General features: G+C 40.6%; 1 protein-coding gene across 4 annotated transcripts in view; it reads right to left on the bottom strand.

The window, feature by feature from the left end:
• Nucleotides 1–19,207, bottom strand: part of SOBP (sine oculis binding protein homolog) — a 145,028-nt gene that overhangs the window by 71,242 nt on the left and 54,579 nt on the right. The window lies entirely within an intron of this gene.

Below are 19,207 nucleotides of genomic sequence, written 5' to 3'. Positions count from 1 at the left end.
AAAGCACTGTCTCCCCAACTTTTCCAAACTTTGTTTTATCCAATATCAAATGTCTCTGACAACTGCTTGGGGCAAAATCTACATGTACCTATACTCACAACAGTTTAGCTACATGGTGATTATGGTAAAAGTAAAATTCAATAGTCTAAGTCCATATTTAAAAATTCTTATTCATAATGGTCAGAGCTATTTCTTCATACCCAACTATAGTGCATTAATTCACTTGTAGGTTTTATCAGTTGCAAATTACTTTTAAAGGACTACACTAATATTTAATGGGGGTTTTTTTAAATAAAAAAAAAGTGACACTAAGATTCTTTTTTGTGCCTTTCACTCACTTGCAGTAGGAACTCTTTGACTAGGGATGTTAAACCATTCAACCAGTTAACCATTTTAAATTAGAAACTATTGCCCTCCCTGCCACCTTGCCCTGCTGCAGCTTCAGTGTCCACAGCCGTGAGGTCCTGCAGGCCCCTCTGCAGCTGGGACTGCTCAGGCCGTTACAGTTGACTACAACTGGAATTCACCGGTAAGGGCCAGTTAACCCGTAAGCATACTGGTAAGCCTCATACTTACTGGTATGTGGATGTTTAATATCCATACCTTTGACAATCACCCATGACAACCAATCTGACAAAACAGTGAAAGAAAGCCAATATTTCTCAATCACCTTTCTCAAACATATGCTTGTGAGTTAGGCATAGACAGTAGAGTGTGTGTAGGCAAACACAGAATATCAAAAACAGAGGTATTCTCCAAGTGATCCTTTGAGATCTCTGCTCCTAATTGTTCTTCTCTTACTCCTCTATCATCAGCCTCAAAGGCAGAACTTCATGCTGAGCTAACAGCGAAGCCAGCTCCACTGAGGTAGCCATATAGTCCTGAGGAGGCATTGAGTGCCACTCCAAACTTCATGAGGCAATTGTTCTCCCAAGTGACTAGGGGAAATGCCTTTGCAGTCCTCCTAGTCTGTGTCTAGGCTGGGGATTTTGTGTTTATTAAAAGCTCCCAGGGGACTTGGCACTGCACTGCCACCACATAGTTAGGATAGCCTATCAGAATTCATATGAATAACAAAAGGAAGGCTTGCGGCCTCTATAGAGCCCTGGAATCTTTAATTTCCACTTCAGAAAGTTCCAAAGGATGTGAACCCATAGTAACACTAGTCACTGCAGTATCCCTATGCAGCCCTGATAGCACCCACATCCCGGAATAAGAGCTCTTAAGACTACTGTTCCAGAACCAAATGTGCAATAAGAGAAGCCATATTGCTATATACAGTACCCAACAGTCATGCACTGTGTGCAATGCGTTGACTTGCATTGTCTGAAATGGGTATCTCTTGAAGTCTTTAACAGCTTAATAGTGTTTTTAAAATTCAGGACACAACCAGTTTTTATTTTTTTTAAATTGAGAGTGCGGGGTGATTTTCTTAGTTCTATGTGGTATCCATTCAAGTGTTGTGCAAGTTGTCTAGGAAAAGAAGTAGCTGGAAGCACTATTCTTTCAGGCCCAAGGAAAAGAAACCATAGAACTCACTCAAGGATGTGTCTCTTAACAAGCAGGAACAGCAGCATCCTATAGAGCAGTGCTTCTTAAACTATGTTCCGTGGAAAACTGGTGTTCCATGAGCAACTCGCAGGTGTGCCGCAATCTCTTCATTGTTTTTGTTATTTCTTTGGTTTTGTCTTTTTTTGTCTGACAACAATTTCTTTTTTTTTTTGGAAGAAAATTTTCATAGGTGTTCCACAAAAAATAGTATTATTGTTTGGTGTTCCGTGATCTCAAAAAGTTTAAGAAACACTGCTATAGAGGAACTTCTTCCTCCCCAAACTAGTGGAATTTCTGCATGGATATTTGTTTCTACTTGACCTTATTCTTAGGCAAAATTCTCTCTTTGATCCATAAAACAGAGTTCATAGCCATAGCGTTGGGGGCTTTTTGCATACTCCCTTAGTCTTCAGAAAGGAAATTTATCCTTACCCTAATTGTTTTGTATTTAAAGTGGCTAATCACTAGATGCTCGTCAATGGTGTAGGTGCTTTTTTTTGACATTTTTACCCATAAATATAATAGGGAACAAGGCAACTCATGCTGAATTATTTATTAAACTGAGTTTATTAAAATTAATGGCCTTCTCTAAAGTGGGACATAGCTTTTAAGAAAAATGCACAGAAATCGCACAAGCTAGTCCATGAAAGTCCAGCACTAGCTAGCTAAATATGCTTCAAACACCTGGTTGCTAAGGACAACAATAGTAAATATCTCAGTAATCCAAACTCATTGAATATTTAACTACAGCTGAGCCATCCCAATATGACACATTATAGCTGCTCATGACTAGATGGCTCTGGTATGATAAACCAGCTGGAAAAGTTTAACCATGCTGCTGTTAAAGTTGCCATGATTAGGTTTCAAAATTAACATTCTTTAAGATGTACTTCTTGTGTTCACCTCCCTCTTGGTGTTGTTTCAGTCAGCATGGCTACAGATGCAAAAGACAACCATGTTTCCATTTTCACCGTTAAACTTATCTTTTTGCCAGAGAGGCACTGCTCTCTTTTTCCCCTACAAAGTGTATCTTATATGAAGAATGCACCATAACTTGCTGGAAATCCATGGTTAGATTCTAATCCGTGACATTTTATGGACCTCTGGATTTCTACTGTCCCACTAAATCAGTTGTTGTTATGGTTCTTTTACTCACTTCCACCAGCAATGTTAAAAATAGTCCTCCACTTTTACCTATGCATATTCACTCCCTAAATACATTAGTACACTGATTAACTTAATTGGAGTCTTGCCATAAGCCTTGAGCAAGGCATAGACCCAGGAGCAGACCAGGGACCACAAAATATATTCCTTTATTTCTGTAATCATGGAGCAAATGGACAGGGAAAACTCTCACTGATGCTTATGGAACTTTTGCCTCAATATAGCTCCTGGATTTGGCCTAAACCACAGAATGAGGCAATAAACCACATTTAATTTTTTTTTTTTAATCTTTGGCCTTCTCACCTGTACTTTGCCCATAAATCCATCTCTGGTGGTACTATTTCTAGCATTCCAAACTCTCAGCACCTTTCAGACAGCAAGTGTATTTTTAAATAGGCCACAAAATTGTTTAATAAATTCTCCTAGAAGTCAGACTAGTGAAAAGCAGAGGTTGCAAATCACAGTTTTAATAGTCAGTCCTGGACTAGTTCACAGGCCTGTTTTCTTATGACCATGCCAGGCTAAAAATGAAGGGCCTATTAAATAATTCCAAAATTGTAGTCTGAGTGCCACCAGTGGTCCTCTTACCAACTGCTGGTGGGCTGTGGATAACTGACTGGTCACATGACATTAACTCCCCTTTTTTCCAGCTGCTGAAATGCATTAAAGGCAGCTGAAAATGTATTAGTCTTCTAATGTTATATTTTTCCATGTAAGCAACTACTGCGGTGGCCACAGGAATGTTATTTGGTCACCATGGGGAGAAGCAGTCCAAGAGACAATCGCTCTACTAGAACTGACTTGCAAAGGAAAATAAAAATTGAGTCTTTGCACCCTTTTTTAACTTCTTTGTGATGCATTAAGAGGACAGAAGCCAGAAATGATTCTGCTGATTTTCTTCCCCCACCCCACTCACACTTTCTGCTTATTTTTGATATTATAAACTCATATGATGACACTGAGGGAATACTAAAATGTTTGGAGACATGTCTCCCCCTGTGATTTGTACCTATGCAGCTGGAGAGAACCTAAACACACACCAGTTTCCTGTGCACTAGGAACAGCCTACTTCAATTTCACTGGCATGCATGGTACCTGGGGCAGCACAATGGGCTCCACACCTGGGGAGGGCTTTCTGATCATGTAGGAAGTAGGAACCACGTGGTCACCAGGGAGGCATTCGATGCCCCATCAAGATTCAGTTCAACTTTGCAGCTGCAGAGTCCAAGCAAATAGTACTATGGCAAAACTTCAGTCTATCAGTAAAATCTGTTTAATGTTTTAGGATCATTTGATAAATAATGTTTTATAAACATCACTGCTTAGTAGAGATGGACTGAAATAGTTGAGAGAGAGGGATAATTGCCTCCCGAAACTGCAAATTTCAAGCAGGTGCAGAATTCCGCTGCTTTCACCCTCCTCCCCCCACTCATGTGCAGCCCCATTGGCCTGACTGGAGCTGCCCCCATAAATATAGAAGTTAAATGATGCCTATCATCAAAACCCTAAAACCATCTCAGCTCTTAGTTTGTTTCCACAATAGCCACAAGCAAATACCCAAACTGAGCTTACTCTTAGGAGAATCTGGGTTCAGGAATGGATTTAAAACCCCTACGTTGGGGAGTTCTGGAGCATAATAGTTTTGGTGAGGATACAGGTTAAGGAACCAGAGTACTGGTGGGAGGTTATTATTAGTAAGAAACTGGAGAAGTACATCATTAGGAACTTTCCTTTCCATTATGTCAACATAGGAAATACCAATTTTGAAAAATAAATAAAGACGCTGTGTGTTAAACAGGCAGCTCTGCAGACAAACAAAGCCTCGGGAAAATAAAATATTGTGTAACAAAGGAGACAAGGCAATCCTGAGAAATAATAGGATACAAACTGTTTCTGAAGTAATCCCAGTCAGAGTGATCTCAGTTATTAAAGAGCATAACATTCATTTTCTGACACAGCTTGAGAACATTTGTTTGCTCTGTGCTTGAAAATCTAATAAACAGTTAATTTGGTTTATATGATCAATAAATACAGATGCCCTGCAAAGCTTGTGGCTCATAATGATATCATAGTGTTTGTTAAATTCTTTTCTTCATATTTTTCTAGTGCGATATTGCCATAAGCCTATATTTAAAATGCAAGTTCTAAGCCCCATGGTAATGCAAGCAACACTATAACTGAATCAGGTAAGAAGTGGTAACAGCCAACCACTCTAGTGTGCCCTGAAATCATACCTTTCATTGCACTACACTTTAAAAAGCCAGTCAAAATAGTCCTCCAGTTTCACCTATGTATAGTCCCTTCCTAAATACATTAGTACACTGACTAACTTAATTGGGCCCTTGACAATAAATGAAGGACTCAACCCTCTGGATTCATTACTTTTTTGTCAAGTCTGTTTCACATATGGCATACATAAGCAATTACACTCCACAGGTTTTTGACTCAGGATTTCTTTTTATAAACTATTTATAACCCTATACACTAACAGAACCTTCCAACTGAAAATCTAGAAGCCCTTTATGAACATCGTTAGTCTCACAACATACCAGTAAAGCAGGGGTCTCAAACTCCTAGCACACACAGCCAGCGTAATTGCACAATCCAGCCCAGGAATCCCAGTGGGCCGCTGCAGAGAGCCTGACTGCATCACAGCAGGACTCCCCGTGATTCCCAAAGCCATGTCCTCGGGGAACAGGGAAGTCATGGGGAGGAGAGGGCAGGATGTGGTGGGAAGGAAAAGGGTTTTGGGAATGGGAACGGAACCCTCCCCCTGGCCTGCCAAGACTCCCAGACCAGATTGCACAATTGCAGCCAAGTCCTGAAAGGCATTGAGCATTTACTACTCTGATGCTTAACCTGTTTTGAGTTTTGTCCCCCTTAATCTAATTTTATTGATGGGAAAACTAAAGCACTGACAGGTTAAATACCCTGTATTCACAAGCAAATCAAGGCAGAGCCAGGACTAGAACCCAGGCTATCATACTGCCAGTCCAGTGCTTAACTGTGAAAGTCCCTTTAATGGTCTCAAATGAAAATCCTCTGTTAATGAAGTAAACCTGGAGAAACCCATTTCCCTTTTAAAATCCAGGCATATCCCATCTTTTTCCTATGTCTACTGAAGATTAAATAAGCATTTTTGCTGTTCCTGACTTCTCTAGCGCTGTGCTAACTCTGTCCTGACAGCTCACAATTCAGTGATATAGGAGAAATGTTCAGGTGGCTGACACAAACGTTGTTTTTTCAAGCCACTCAAACCTTGACACACATAAATCCAATGTGGAATCTTCAAAGAATACATATTAAAACAACTGTATAACATTGGGATAATCTGGAATAAACTTTGCTTATTGTCCTTCTGATTATTTCTTGGTCAAGTCACAGCTGCATGGAATTTTAATAAATGTGAGGCTATTTTGCTGATCTGATCTCTGATGAATGATAGGCCCCATTGAGAGATGGTAATGGACTGTGCCTGACAGTTATTGCAGCATATTCACTGCTGGCCTAAAATACAGCTAGAACAGAAATGAAAATATACTACATACTTCCTGGCAGATGCCATCTTTGTAATGACTAGCTAACTCCAGTGGAGCCAAATGTGCCTGAGAATCTCTCTCGCTTTCTCTCTCTTTTTTGTGTGTTTCTTTTTTATTTTAATTTATGAGAGAAAAACTTTCTTGAATTTATTTTGTGTGGTTCATTGTCAGGGAACTTGAGTATTCCTTCCCGTTGATCCCATCAATACAAGGATTCCAGAATACAGATAAGATGCTCATGTACAGATAAAGCAAACATTTCCAATTAGCCAACCAGGCTACAGCTACATTGCCGGGGGGTTTTTCGGAAGAAGATATGCAAATCCCGCTCGCATTTGCATATCTTCTTCCTATTCTTTTTGCAGAAGAGGTTTTTTTAATATTTGGCCCCACGTAGACGGGGCCAAATGTCGGGGGGAAAACCCTCTTTCGCAAGACACTGTAAACCTTGATTTACAGGGCCAAATATCAGAAAAACCTCTTCCACAAAAAGAATCAGAAGAAGATATGCAAATACAAGCGCAATTTGCATATCTGCTTCCGAAAAAAAATGGTAGGGTAGCCGTAGCTCCAGAGAAAAGGGGGGTATGCCATAAAACAACAAGGGGGGGGGGGAAGTCCCTCAGATGCTGGTTATGGTTGGCTGAGGCCCATGAACCAAACAAATCACTGTCTCTAATGAATTTGTTTCAATAAATAAGCTTCTCCCAGGACTGTAAATATTGAGCTAGCAACAAACAGCTTCTCTGATCGTGATGTCACATACAATATTAATCAACTTGACTTGGAGCTTTTTTTAAGCAATCCCTGACTAGTTTAATGTACTCTTCTGGCTTTTAAAGACTAGCTATGATCAAGGTACCATTACATTAAAACTTCTCCTCCTCCCTGACAGCTCATCTTATTAGCCTCCCAACAGTCAATATCCAATTAAGGGGTACCAAAGTTGATCAATGGAGAACATAAGGATGAGCCTTAAAGACTCAGTGGCCTTTTTTAATTCCAATCTTTTGTATTACACAAACATTTCCATGTTCTAAGCAGACCTGGAGAGGGAAAGAAAAGGCCAAATCTGGGTGGTAAAGCCCTTCCCTAAGTCTGTTGTTCCTGCAGACTACTACTGTACATAATAACCCTGAGATTAATGCTATGTGCATGTGAATGAGGGAGCTAGGCAAGGAGAGGCATTAAGTCTTCCATATCTTCCATGGTCTTTCATTCAAAGTGTGACAATGTGAAGCTGTGTTTAAATAAGAAAAAACTTCTGATACAATTTACGGGTGACACAGTACTTGGTCCATCAATGCATTCAAATCTAGGGACTATAACTAGGGCCCTACCAAATTCACAGTCCATTTCGGTCCATTTCATAGTCATGGGATTTTGAAAATTGTAACTTTCATGATTTCAGCTATTTAAATCTGAAATTTCAGTGTTGTAATTGTAGAGGTCCTGACTCAAGAAGGAGTTGAGGGGAGGTTGCTATGTTATTTTAAGGGGAATTGCAATATTGCTATGTCAGTGCTGCTGACAATGATGCTGCCTTCAGTGCTAGGCAGCTGGACAGCAGGAGCTGCTGGCCAGTATTCCTTGTAAGCTGTTCATTTGTGCGGCTGTTCAGGAGAGATTCAAATGCTGCCTACATGATAAGCAGAACACCCACAGCTCAATTTTTGTTTCTACTAGTGGTATACGTTCAGCCATGCTTTGGTGCACATAACATTATTCCTCACATGGATGGAAAAAAACTTGCATGTGGATGGGAAAGATTAGAGGGAATATAGATGCTGGCTGCGGTTCCAGCTCTGAAGACAGAGCCACCACCAACAGCAGCACAGAAGGATGGCCTGGTATGATATAGCCAACCTTACTTCTGCTCTGTTGCTAGGACACTGCCTTCAAAGCTGGGCACCCAGTTAATAGCCACCACTATCCAGCCACCCAGCACTGAAGGCAGTGCAGAAATAAGGATGGCAATACAGTGACCCTCCCTGCAACTCCCATTTCGGTCAGGATCCCTAATTTGAGAAACACCAGTTTCCCCAGTGAAATCTGTACAATACAGGGTAACAGCACACGCACACACACACACACACAAAGAGATTTCACAAGAGGGGACCAGATTTCATGGTCCATGATGCGTTTTTCATGGCCGTGAAGTTGGTAAGGCCCTAGCTATAACATTAAATAAATAAATAATAATAATGTTAAGATCTCTATGAAGGGCTGAACATTCTGTTGGGGGGAGGGGGAAGGAACGTAAAAGTCAAGGAGCTTCGTTGGCAGGATAGAGGGAAAAAGCTTCAGTCAGTCTTTCTGAAGATGATGAATGGCTGTAATAAAAGGTGAGACAGTGGCAGTTATAAGCAGCAGAAAAGTAAAATGTGATTGGAACTGAGGGACATTAATTACAATGCCTGACAGTTGAACGGGAGGTGAAGGACAGGGGTCATCATCATCAACACTTGCTTTGTTTATGCATCTTGAGATTACAATTCGTTTTCAGTCCCTTCACTCTGAGTTATAGCTTTAAAAGCAGTGATGGTTGGCACAGCAGAAATAAGGTAACCTGTCTTGCCAACTTTCCCTATCTTCCAACTTTCCCTATCTTCCTTCAAGTATTAGTTATTGCCATATTCTGCATTCACACTAACAAACAGGATGTAACTAACAGGATGTAACTTAACATGTACTAGAACCATGCAGAAATTCAATTCTAAATCAGGAGTAGCGCACCTATGCTTTCTACTATTCTCAGCCACCACAATGTGCAATGCTATGACACAATTTTACCTGTAGGATGATGCCAGCAACATATATAAAGCCCAAAAAACCTAGGAGAGTGGCCATCCAAACCCATGAGGAGGTAGATAGCACACTTCTCTTCCCAAACAGTGAGTGGCCAGTGACTGTCAACTTTTATCTTCTGATTATGTCATGGGATTTGAAAAATCCAGTTCTGGCTATTCTTTTTGTTGAACGTGAATTAATTTTGCCTGCCTGCCACTAAGGTAAGCCTCTTTAGTTACCACTTTGCATGTGTAACAGTCACAGGTAAATCTTAGGATGGATTTCTTTACCCACAGGCATCTATTTACTATTATTTTCAGTACTTTGCATACTAAAATCTATTGGTCAAGGATTAATGTTTTCAATGCTGTGTACTGGTACTATAGAAAAAACAAACAAACAAAACCCTCTATCAATCTAATTCTCAAAGATGTGCTTGCAGATGGAAATGCTTTTATTGGACTAAAGGTTCAACCACAAACCCATCTACTTTCTCCCTCCTTGACTCTACCCTTTTTATTTGCCTCCACTCTCTGTTTCCTGAACTTTCCTTCCCATCTGCTTGAGTAATGTGCATTCCTTATCTGTGGGCTCACCAAATGCTAATAATGTTCACAAATCTGCTGTCCCTCATGCGTACAAATGTGTCCATATCACCCCTACCTCAGGTTCCTCATCCATTTTAAGGTCCATTTTAAAATGGCATTTTCTATTTGTGAAGGCCTCCAGGGCCTTCTTCCAGCCTATCACTCATCTGTACTTACTGGCTGCCCTGCCCTCCTTGGTTGTCTAACATTGGCTACCGTTCAGTCCTTTCCTACACATTATTACCAGTGGTGCAATAGCCTTACCCTCTGCAGCTCCTGCACTCTCCAGCTTCTCCCTCTTCAAATTTAGTCTTACAACAGACTTACTTTCTCCCCTAGCCCACACTGGTCATTGCCCCGCTCTCCTACTGTCCTAATGTCTTAATGTAGTCATTGAATGGGACAGGGCAGGTCTAAGATATCTGGAACAATGGCAGATAGTTTTATGGTGCAAGGGTCTCTATAGGCCCAAAGAAAGGAATCAGCTTGTCTTCTTCACCACAGGCCATGCAACAGCTGAGAACTATTTGGTGGCCCATTGGTGCTGTCCTCACATTACTTCCACTCCTGGTGTGCAGGGGATAATGGCTGCAGGACTCACATAACAACTGGTCCACTGACCTCAATCCTGTTCCCCAATGTGGTGAGTACTGGCTTTTTCAGGGAAGGTAACAGGTGTTGCTTCTTGTTGCTTTGGAGCACTTCTTAAAGCCAGGGGCTAAAACAACTGTAAAGTGAATGAAGCCTCTCTTCTCCCACTGAGTAACCTTCAGTAATTCCACGGTTTGGCAAAGTCTGATCCAGCAAGATAATCAATCACAGGGCTAATGAGACATATTCACCTGGACATCTGAAAGTTCTAGCTGACACCGGAATTGGCCCACACATCCCTAAGCTAGCATTCATAGGACTGCTGCTGGAATGATGTTAACCATCAGTACGGGTTGGTAAGAAGGGATGGATGTTACAGAATACGTCTGTTTTCCCTCCTCAGAATGGCTATGTCTAGATTACAGAGTTTTGTCGGAAAAACAAAACGTGAGTTACGTCCACACTGCAAGCACATTCTTTTGACAGTAAATCGAAAGAACAGAGGACTTTTTGTGCAATTGGTAATCCTCACTGTACAAGGAACAAGCCTTTTTGCGAAATAACTCTTTTGCAAAAAGGCGTGTGTGGACGGGGAAGATCTCTTCCAAAAAAAGCTTCTTGCGCAAGAAGCCTGTAGTCTAGACGTAGCCAAGGAGAGCTCTGGTGGTCGCATTATAATCTAAATTAATTCCATCAGATTATGCCATTGACACTGCCAGTTTGTCACTATTATTCTAGTGATCCAGTCTGTGTAATGCAACCTTACTGGCATTTTTTTGGGGGGGGGGGGGAAGAGAAGAAACAATTATTTGCCTCCCTTGCATTCCTTCACATATTGTTAGTAATATTATTCCCATTATGCTAATTATGTTTATTTTCATCTTTACGTTCTGCCTAGATGAAACCATTATTACACAGAACATCCTATTGTGCCTCGTAGTTTAAAATGCTGATTCTCTGATTTTGGAGATGGTGGAAGTAGACTGCATGTGAGGGAGAAGGTGAAAGATGTGGGGGACCACTAGCTATGGAAAAGGAAAATGCAGGTGCCTCTGCAACAACTGAGACACTTCACAGAATGCAATGGCAAAAAATCTTTTGCAGTGAATGCAAGGCTTTAAAATCAGTCCCTGTAATCCTTTGAAAGCAGCCAGGGTCTCTTTTGAAGGTCTAGGTCACATACCTGGCATTGCCTCATCTGATGTGTCTCTTTTGCCATTTGTTTATTTGCTTCTGGCAGTTTTGGCAGTGAAATATCAGAGTGAAATGCACACCAAGCTGTACATATGGTGGGAAGAATCTAGTGCATCAGTTGAATGCATACTGTACTGTATACACATTCTGTTTTATCTCTGAGCACAGCTGTGCTGTAAAGGCTTACAAAATGTGAAGCCTTCTGTGCAGTAAAAACATCAACTGGAGAAGCTGGCCTATAACTTATTAGGCTGCAACACAAGCCAAAAAAAGCCAGAGTTAAAGCTGACAACTCCTGGTATTGTGATTAAAAAATACAATGGCTTGAGTTAAACAGTGGGTGTCAGCCTTAACTTTGTGTTTTGGGCTTTTGCTGGTTTGGGTCACAAATGTTAGATTATTCTGTTCCAAAAAAACAACGCACAAGCCCCGCACTTAGCTTCCTACTAGAGATGTGCAAACAAATATGCAAATTATTCCCCAAGTGCGGAGCCTGAATTGCCAGCTGCGTGCACTGGGAGGAGGGGGTTTCAACGAGCAGGTGGGGGGATGGAATCTTCCCCACAAGGCCAAAAAACAGCAATGAATCGGTTTCATTTCTGCTACTGTAGCTCTGACACTCCCAGGGCTCCTGCTACCTGGGCTGAAGTCGGTGGGAACATATAGTGAGAAACAATCCTAAACTGAGTAGACTTTTTCCCATCTATGTCATGTCAGTGAACTTCCAGCAAAAGCAATTTATATTAGTTTGTGTAGCACGTTAATATTAACATTTAACACATCTGTTAACTTTTGCAAAATAGTCCCGATTTCACAGAGTGGGAGTGATCTTAAAATACATGGTAAACATTGTGTTTGTGCTAGACATTGACTATGACTTGCAGGATCAGGATAAAGACACTCATGTCTCCAGCACAGGTTAGCTTGTTGCTTCCCTTGTTCAAGGAAAGCTCAGTATTTGGAGGTTTTCAAAAGGTGTGGGCTCTTGCCACTTAGTTGTCAACTAACATCACAGCTGTTTCTGTTTTGAGAAAGTTCATTAAAACTTACAGCTTGTCTTCTCTACCATTTCTGTCAGTATAACTTCTCCAAGCCTCTTTAGATGACAAAAATGTATTTGCATCACCTGACTCGCTGTCCTCACAAAATCTCTCCGCTACAATGGTGACCAGTCTGGTATAGATATACTCCATAATATACGCTCTCATTCTCTACTCCATTTTTTTCTGCCTGTTTTTTCTTCCTTTTAGAGGGAGCAGATCCAACTCTAATTCTGATTGCAATTAAAACTAGTTTCATTAGCTACAGTATTAGTATTTAATTGCATTAGTTCAGTCTTAGCTCTATTTTGATGGCTTTTGTGAAATCACAATGTCCATAATTGCAAACCGCTATCAATAACAAGTTGTGACAAGTGGAATGAGTAAAATGTACACAGTATTAGATCTATAGAAATGGGAATATGGTAATGAAAGGGAATAAAAACTTATACTTCATAAACATATATAATTTCTCTCCTTAACGGGCACAGGAGAGAGGATATGATGGGGAGGGAGAGTTTGTTCAATTGTTACAGATAATTGTTTGGGAAACTGAATAATCTTTTAACTGGTTAAAATGGGGGTAGAGTTTCTTCAAGAGAGGGTGAAGCGGCTCAACTTAGATGAGGTTGATCAAATGCTCCGACAACTCATGAAAGCCTAGATGTTTTGAATCCTCTTCTGAAAGCTTTGTTAAAGCCAAATTGGATGAAAAATTGTTTAAGTGCTGCTGCTGCAGCAGGATCCCCGTGGCAAGTATAAGAATGCCTAAGAACAAAGCTAAAAAGAGACTCTTTAAACCACACTTATTAGATCTGCCTAGATCAGACCAGATGCCATCTTTTCACTTCCTTCCTCACCTTCACACTCACCAGCTACCCAGCAGAGATCTGGTCTATTCATACTCCCACTATAAAGGAGGCCGGATTTGTAGTCCTCTGCAGAAGTCAAATTTTTTTAAAACATTTGCTAACAAACCTGACAGGCTTCCTGGATGAAGAGAGAGAGATGAGTAACAGCTGGAATCTGCTAAGTTTAAAGTCACTTCCTGTGAAAAAGCCCATCAGGAAGACACTTTTATGGCTTGTATGTACAGTAAACTTCCGATAATCCAGCACCTTTAGGACCCAGGGGGTGCTGGATTGCCAGATATGCCAGACTATCAGAAGGGGGGGGCTATAAAGGGTCTGGGGGGAGGGGAGATGAGGGAGGTGTCACTATGGGACCAACCCGGCAACACCCCAGCTGCTCTGCCCCAGGCGTCCCCAAGTCAGCCGCTGCTGAAACTGACCAGTGGCTGACTCCGGGATGCCCGGGGCAGAGCAGCTCCAATTGTCCGGCTAACTGGAGCACTTCTGGATTCCAGGTGGTGCTGGACTATCAGGAGTGCTGGACCACTGGTTGCCGGACAACTGGAGTTTTACTGTAATTAAGTTTTGCAAGATTGAATCATAGAATTGTAGGGCTGGAAGAGACCTCAGGAGGTCATCGAGTCCCAGGGGCAGATGACCGTTTTGCGGGGCCCAGGGCAGCATAATTCAGCGGGGCCCCCCCTTTGCCACAGCGCATGCGCAGTGACGTCATGCGCATGCACAGCAGCGTCACGGCGCATGCGCGGGGCTTTCTGAAGCACGGGGTCCGGGGCGGCCGCTCTGTTCGCCCTGCCCTATATCCGCCCCTGTCGAGTCCAATCCCCTTTCCAAAACAGGACCAACCCCAACTAAATCATCGCAGCCAGAGCTTTGTCAAGCCGAGACTTAAAAACCTCTAGGGATGGAGATTCCACCACTTCCCTAGGTAACCTATTTCAGTATTTCACCCTCCTAGTGAAATAGTTTTTGCTACTATCCAATCTAGATCTCTCCCACTGTAACTTGAATCCATTGCTCCTTTTTCTGCCATTCATCACTACTGTGAACAGCCTTTTTCATCCTCTCTGAAACCTCCCTTCAGGAAGCTGAAGGCTGCTATCAAATCCCCCCTCACTCTTCTCTTCTGCAGACTAAATAAGCCCAGATCCCTCAGACACTCCTCGTACGTCAAGTGCTCCAGCCCCCTAATCATTTTGGTTGCCCTCTGCTGGACCCTCTCCAGTGTATCCACATCCTTTCTGTAGTGGGGGGCCCAGAACTGGACACAATACTCCAGATATGGCCTCACTAGTGCCAAATAAAGGGGAATAATCACTTCTCTAGATCTGCTGGCAATGCTCCTCCTAATGCACCCTATTATGCCATTAGCCTTCTTGGCTACAAAGGCACACTGTTGACTGATTGAGAGAAGGCTGGGAAACCAAGTATAGTACATGTTAAAAATAATCAGGTTCCAGATTTCCCCTCTAGAGCAGAAGCATAGATCCTATGGAATTTGTCAACAGGCTCATCTAGCAATTTTTGGCTATGAATATTGGCTAAACAACCAATATTTCTGGGTGACAGCTACCCCTTTAGAATTCCTATGAGGAGATCCATTAGTGATGATAAAAGGGCTGCTGACTGACAGGGAGATGAGGGGCAGATTTTTAAAAGCTGCTACACTAAAATAAAGGAACAGAATGTTTGTTAGTGATGCAAACTTAAGCCAAAGGGAAGAATGTAGTAAGCAAAAGAGCCTCCATTCCAAAGAATACCAGAATACAGAGGTAGTGGTTGTCTTAACAAACCTACCCAGCTTTAATATTTTAGGATGAGGTCTGTGCAGAGAAATTCCATGAGACGGGAGGACAAGGAGGCATGTCCTACACTCCGAAAGCAAAGTATGAAACAACTAATTGGAACCATCAAAAGTCTCTCAAGAAGAAATTTTAAATGTTGACAGTTTACAATGTCAGTATCTGAGACAAATCAATTACACTAGCTAAGATTCTAAGCATATAATTATTAAAAATAGTCCTGGGTGTACTGGAATAGGACTACTCATATATACTTCCGGGCTCACCATTGACTACCTATAAAGGGAAAACATTTAGTCTGAAGTGGCCCTGCTGATTTTTTTTTAAACCCTGAATGGTAAAGAACATGGCTACATAAAGGTAGGACAGACTAAATAATCATAATGGCTCAGTCTGGCCTTGAAAAATCAGTGAATAAGAGGTATTCTCATTAATCCCTATACTGCTAGGTATGGTTTATATGCTCCACTACAAACCATTTTATATTGGATTTCATGATCACACTGTCAGTGGGTGATACAGGTTTAGCTAGGTGTAAAATTCTGTCTCACTTCTCTGTCTCACTTTACTTCAATTTACCCCAGTCCTTCACTTCCCCCTTTATTTTTAAGGTGTTTTCATTCTTCAGCACTGTTTACTTTGTTGATCTGTTTCATCTATTATTGCAGTTGTAGCCTAATAACATCTAGGATGTTTCATATGCTCTTAACTCAAGAGGATCACACAGGGTGTAAGTTAGCACAGAATATGAACCTAATTATTCAAATTAATTGAGGTATTATCTTTCTATTATTTATTTGATTTTGTTGGCCTAACTGCACTACTTAGCTAACTGGATAAACAGTAAAAAATGAGCACAACAGTGGAATTCCCATCCTGAAGAAAATTCTGATATTTTGACTTTTTCCATCCAGAATTGGGCAAGAGTTCTGGAACAATTTTTATAGTAGGGATGCTACTGAACCAAACTGGAAACCACTTCAAGCCAGGGGGTGCATTGAAAAGTTTGAAATATTCTTTTTTTTTTTTTTTCAGAATGAAATTTTCAAAAATATTCAATTTGGAACTGTCTTATGATTCCCATGATGCTTCATGTGCCTCAGTCAGACGGGAGACTGTAGTGTATTGTAGCAGATGTAATTTAGTTAAGGAGCTCAGCCAACACGGGAGGATGATAGTATGAAACACCCAAACTACAACTCCTATTAGGTAATGCAGACTCATAGAAAAATGAAGGTTAGGTTGAATTTACTTGAAACAAAAAATTTCAGTTCAACAAATAAAAATATTTTGTTTTTTTAGTCAAACGAACCTGAAACAAAATGTTCTTTCAGGAAAATAAGTACATTTACAACCTTTTTTCCTGCAGAAAATCATAATTTTACACAAGCTGCATTTTCTGTAAAATAATTTCACTGGAAAAATCCCCAACCACTTCCAGTGAACAAAGAGTAAGGTGTGTCTGTATGTACATAGTAGCTCTGGAGCTGAGATTCCTAGCACTTCATTAAGCCTGGAAGACTTGGGCTGGGATTTTCAAGCTAACTGGACTTAGGCACCCAATGCTCTTTCATTTTCTATTGGAGCTGGTCACCTAACTCCTTTAGTCCTTTTTTTTTTTTTTTTTTTTTTTTTTTAAACCTCTGCCTTGGCAAGGGAAACCCAGCTCTTGCTGTCTTACATGCTGTGATGATCCACTAAGATTAATGGAAACAGGATCATGCCATTAATGAGCATCTCAAAGTTTTTCATTGTGTGTACTGCATCTTCGAGATTGTGCCTGTGTACTCCTCCTCCTCTTCCCATCAATCATTCCTATGGCAATGACAGACACTGGTTACATGAAAAAAATACAATTAGGAAAGACCTTTAATGTATTTTTAGCTTTGTTTAGCGCAATTTAGCAGCTGGAAAGCAGAAGGATTGTTTCACGTGAAGTGCCTGCTTTCAGCAGACTACCAACAAGTGCACCATGTTTCACCAGTCATCCACAGGCCACAGGTCAAGAGTCACAGCCTTAAACCAATATATCTATGCAGCATTCCTGGTATCTGTCAAGCTATAGCTATCAACTGAGAAAATATTCTGTAAAACAGACACTGTGGGTCTTAAATTCCCTTTTGATGGTTGCTGAATCAAATGTGCTCTATTTATAAGGGGCTTTGTTTTTGTTTTTTAAATTTTTGTGCCAGCACTGCAAACTCAGTCTGGGCTCCAAAAAAATCAAATTATATACATGGTTATCAGACCAGTAATAAACTTTTCTAATAATTCTGTTGATGATGCATAAGGCAGGAAACAATCCAGATCATTCTTGCCTAGTAGGGTTGCCAGATGGTTTCAACAAAAATACTGGACACGTTTGACATTACATCACAATCTACATTACATCTTATGTAGAAAATACCAGACATTTATATTTTCTCATTTATATTTTTTCAATTTGTTTCCCGAACAGAAAGCTCAAATACTGGACTGCCCGGTTCAAAACCGGACACCTGGCAACCATATTCCCTAGCTGCAATGACTCTGCATTACCCACAGTACTAAAATGTGCTTTGGTCACGAAAGTAAATATGTGTGACACCCAGAAAGAAGATATGTTAAGTAAAAAAATGAAGGTGCGTGAGATATCTTTTATTGGATCAACCTCTGATGGTGAAAGATACAAGCTTTCTCTAATATCCTGGTACCAACACAGCTACAACGACACTGCAAGTAAGAAAGTGCCATTGTTGCTTAGTCACCTCTCTGGGTACAAATTCGTTTTAAACAGAAGTAACTTTGTCTCTTTCCTCCTTGGAGGAAAAGTACTGAGATAGATGAGCATCAGGAAGGATAAGGTATAAAACCAGGGATAAAAGAGGTAATATTTAGGAAATTAGGAGGTATGTAACTCTCAGAACATACTCACACTCACAAAACAAAAACCTGCCATTCAGATCTTGAAATCTGAGACTCCTGGTATGAATTTGAGCTCTGTCAAACCAATCTGGTCTGCCATAACTCTAAAATGGAATTCTGTACAACAGCCGATATAAACAGGTGGTGCGTGTCCAGTTCAAATTTGTAAGCAGAGGACCATTTTAAAATTCTCATCTTTCCACCCCCACATGTAAGAATTTGTGTGTCAGAAGAAAATGGGCACCTAAGAAAAAATTAACACCTCCATTTTTAATTAGCATAGCTAAGGAGTACACATCTATAAATATTTGTAAGAACATAATACATAGTAAACAAATACAAAAGCATTGTCTTAAACATGTAGTATTTGCTGTTCTGCTATCAAAACAGAACTGTAGTTTATATAAATAACCTGCAATATTGCATCTGCTGCTTTTCTCACTTAGTTCACTTTTACAGCAGTATAACTTTGACTTCATTGCCATTACTCCACATTTATACCAGTGTACAAGTGAAGAATCAGGCACACTCTCTTTTGAAGAACTGATTTGTTTTATTAAATTCTGTTTTTCTATCCTGACATTGCTGGTATTGTGTACTTAGATGAAATCATTAAGAAACAAGTCAATGAGACTAGCTAATAATTTATATTTGAAAGAGAGGTGTTTTTCCACAGGTATTTCTTACACACTCTAATGCACTAGCAAAAGCATTAGAAAACTATGCTACACTACCCATTGCTATTCAGAGTTTTATTGTTTTTATTTAAAGAAATAATCCTCACAAATTGTAATATGTACTCAGTCCAAGCAGCCCAAAACAAAGGACACGGTTTTTAGACAGCAGTCAGGACTCAATCTTCCAAAAGCTTTGATCTTACTGAAACTCATTAAGGAATGAAATTAACAGAAAATATCATTATTTGTCTTGTTTCAGAAAGCTAAATGGAAACAAAGGGGTTTTTAACCTGACAATTTGGCCAGTCAAAACTCCATTATTTCACTAAGTTTTACCCATTGAGTAAATGCATCTTAAGCTGTTTGTTGCAGCTACATACAGTTTGGTGTATTAACATGCAAATATTAAAGAAGGCTATGGTAGAATAGCAGAACTGAGCAGCCTGTCTCCTAGAATCTGCTCGCTGGGTGCTTCTACAAACATGTGCAAGTGTTCAAG

This window comes from Pelodiscus sinensis, chromosome 3 (genome assembly GCF_049634645.1).
Source record: "Pelodiscus sinensis isolate JC-2024 chromosome 3, ASM4963464v1, whole genome shotgun sequence".
NCBI lineage: Eukaryota > Metazoa > Chordata > Testudines > Trionychidae > Pelodiscus > Pelodiscus sinensis.
Note: the sequence above shows the minus strand (reverse complement) of the source record. Positions and strands in the feature narration are given on the sequence as shown.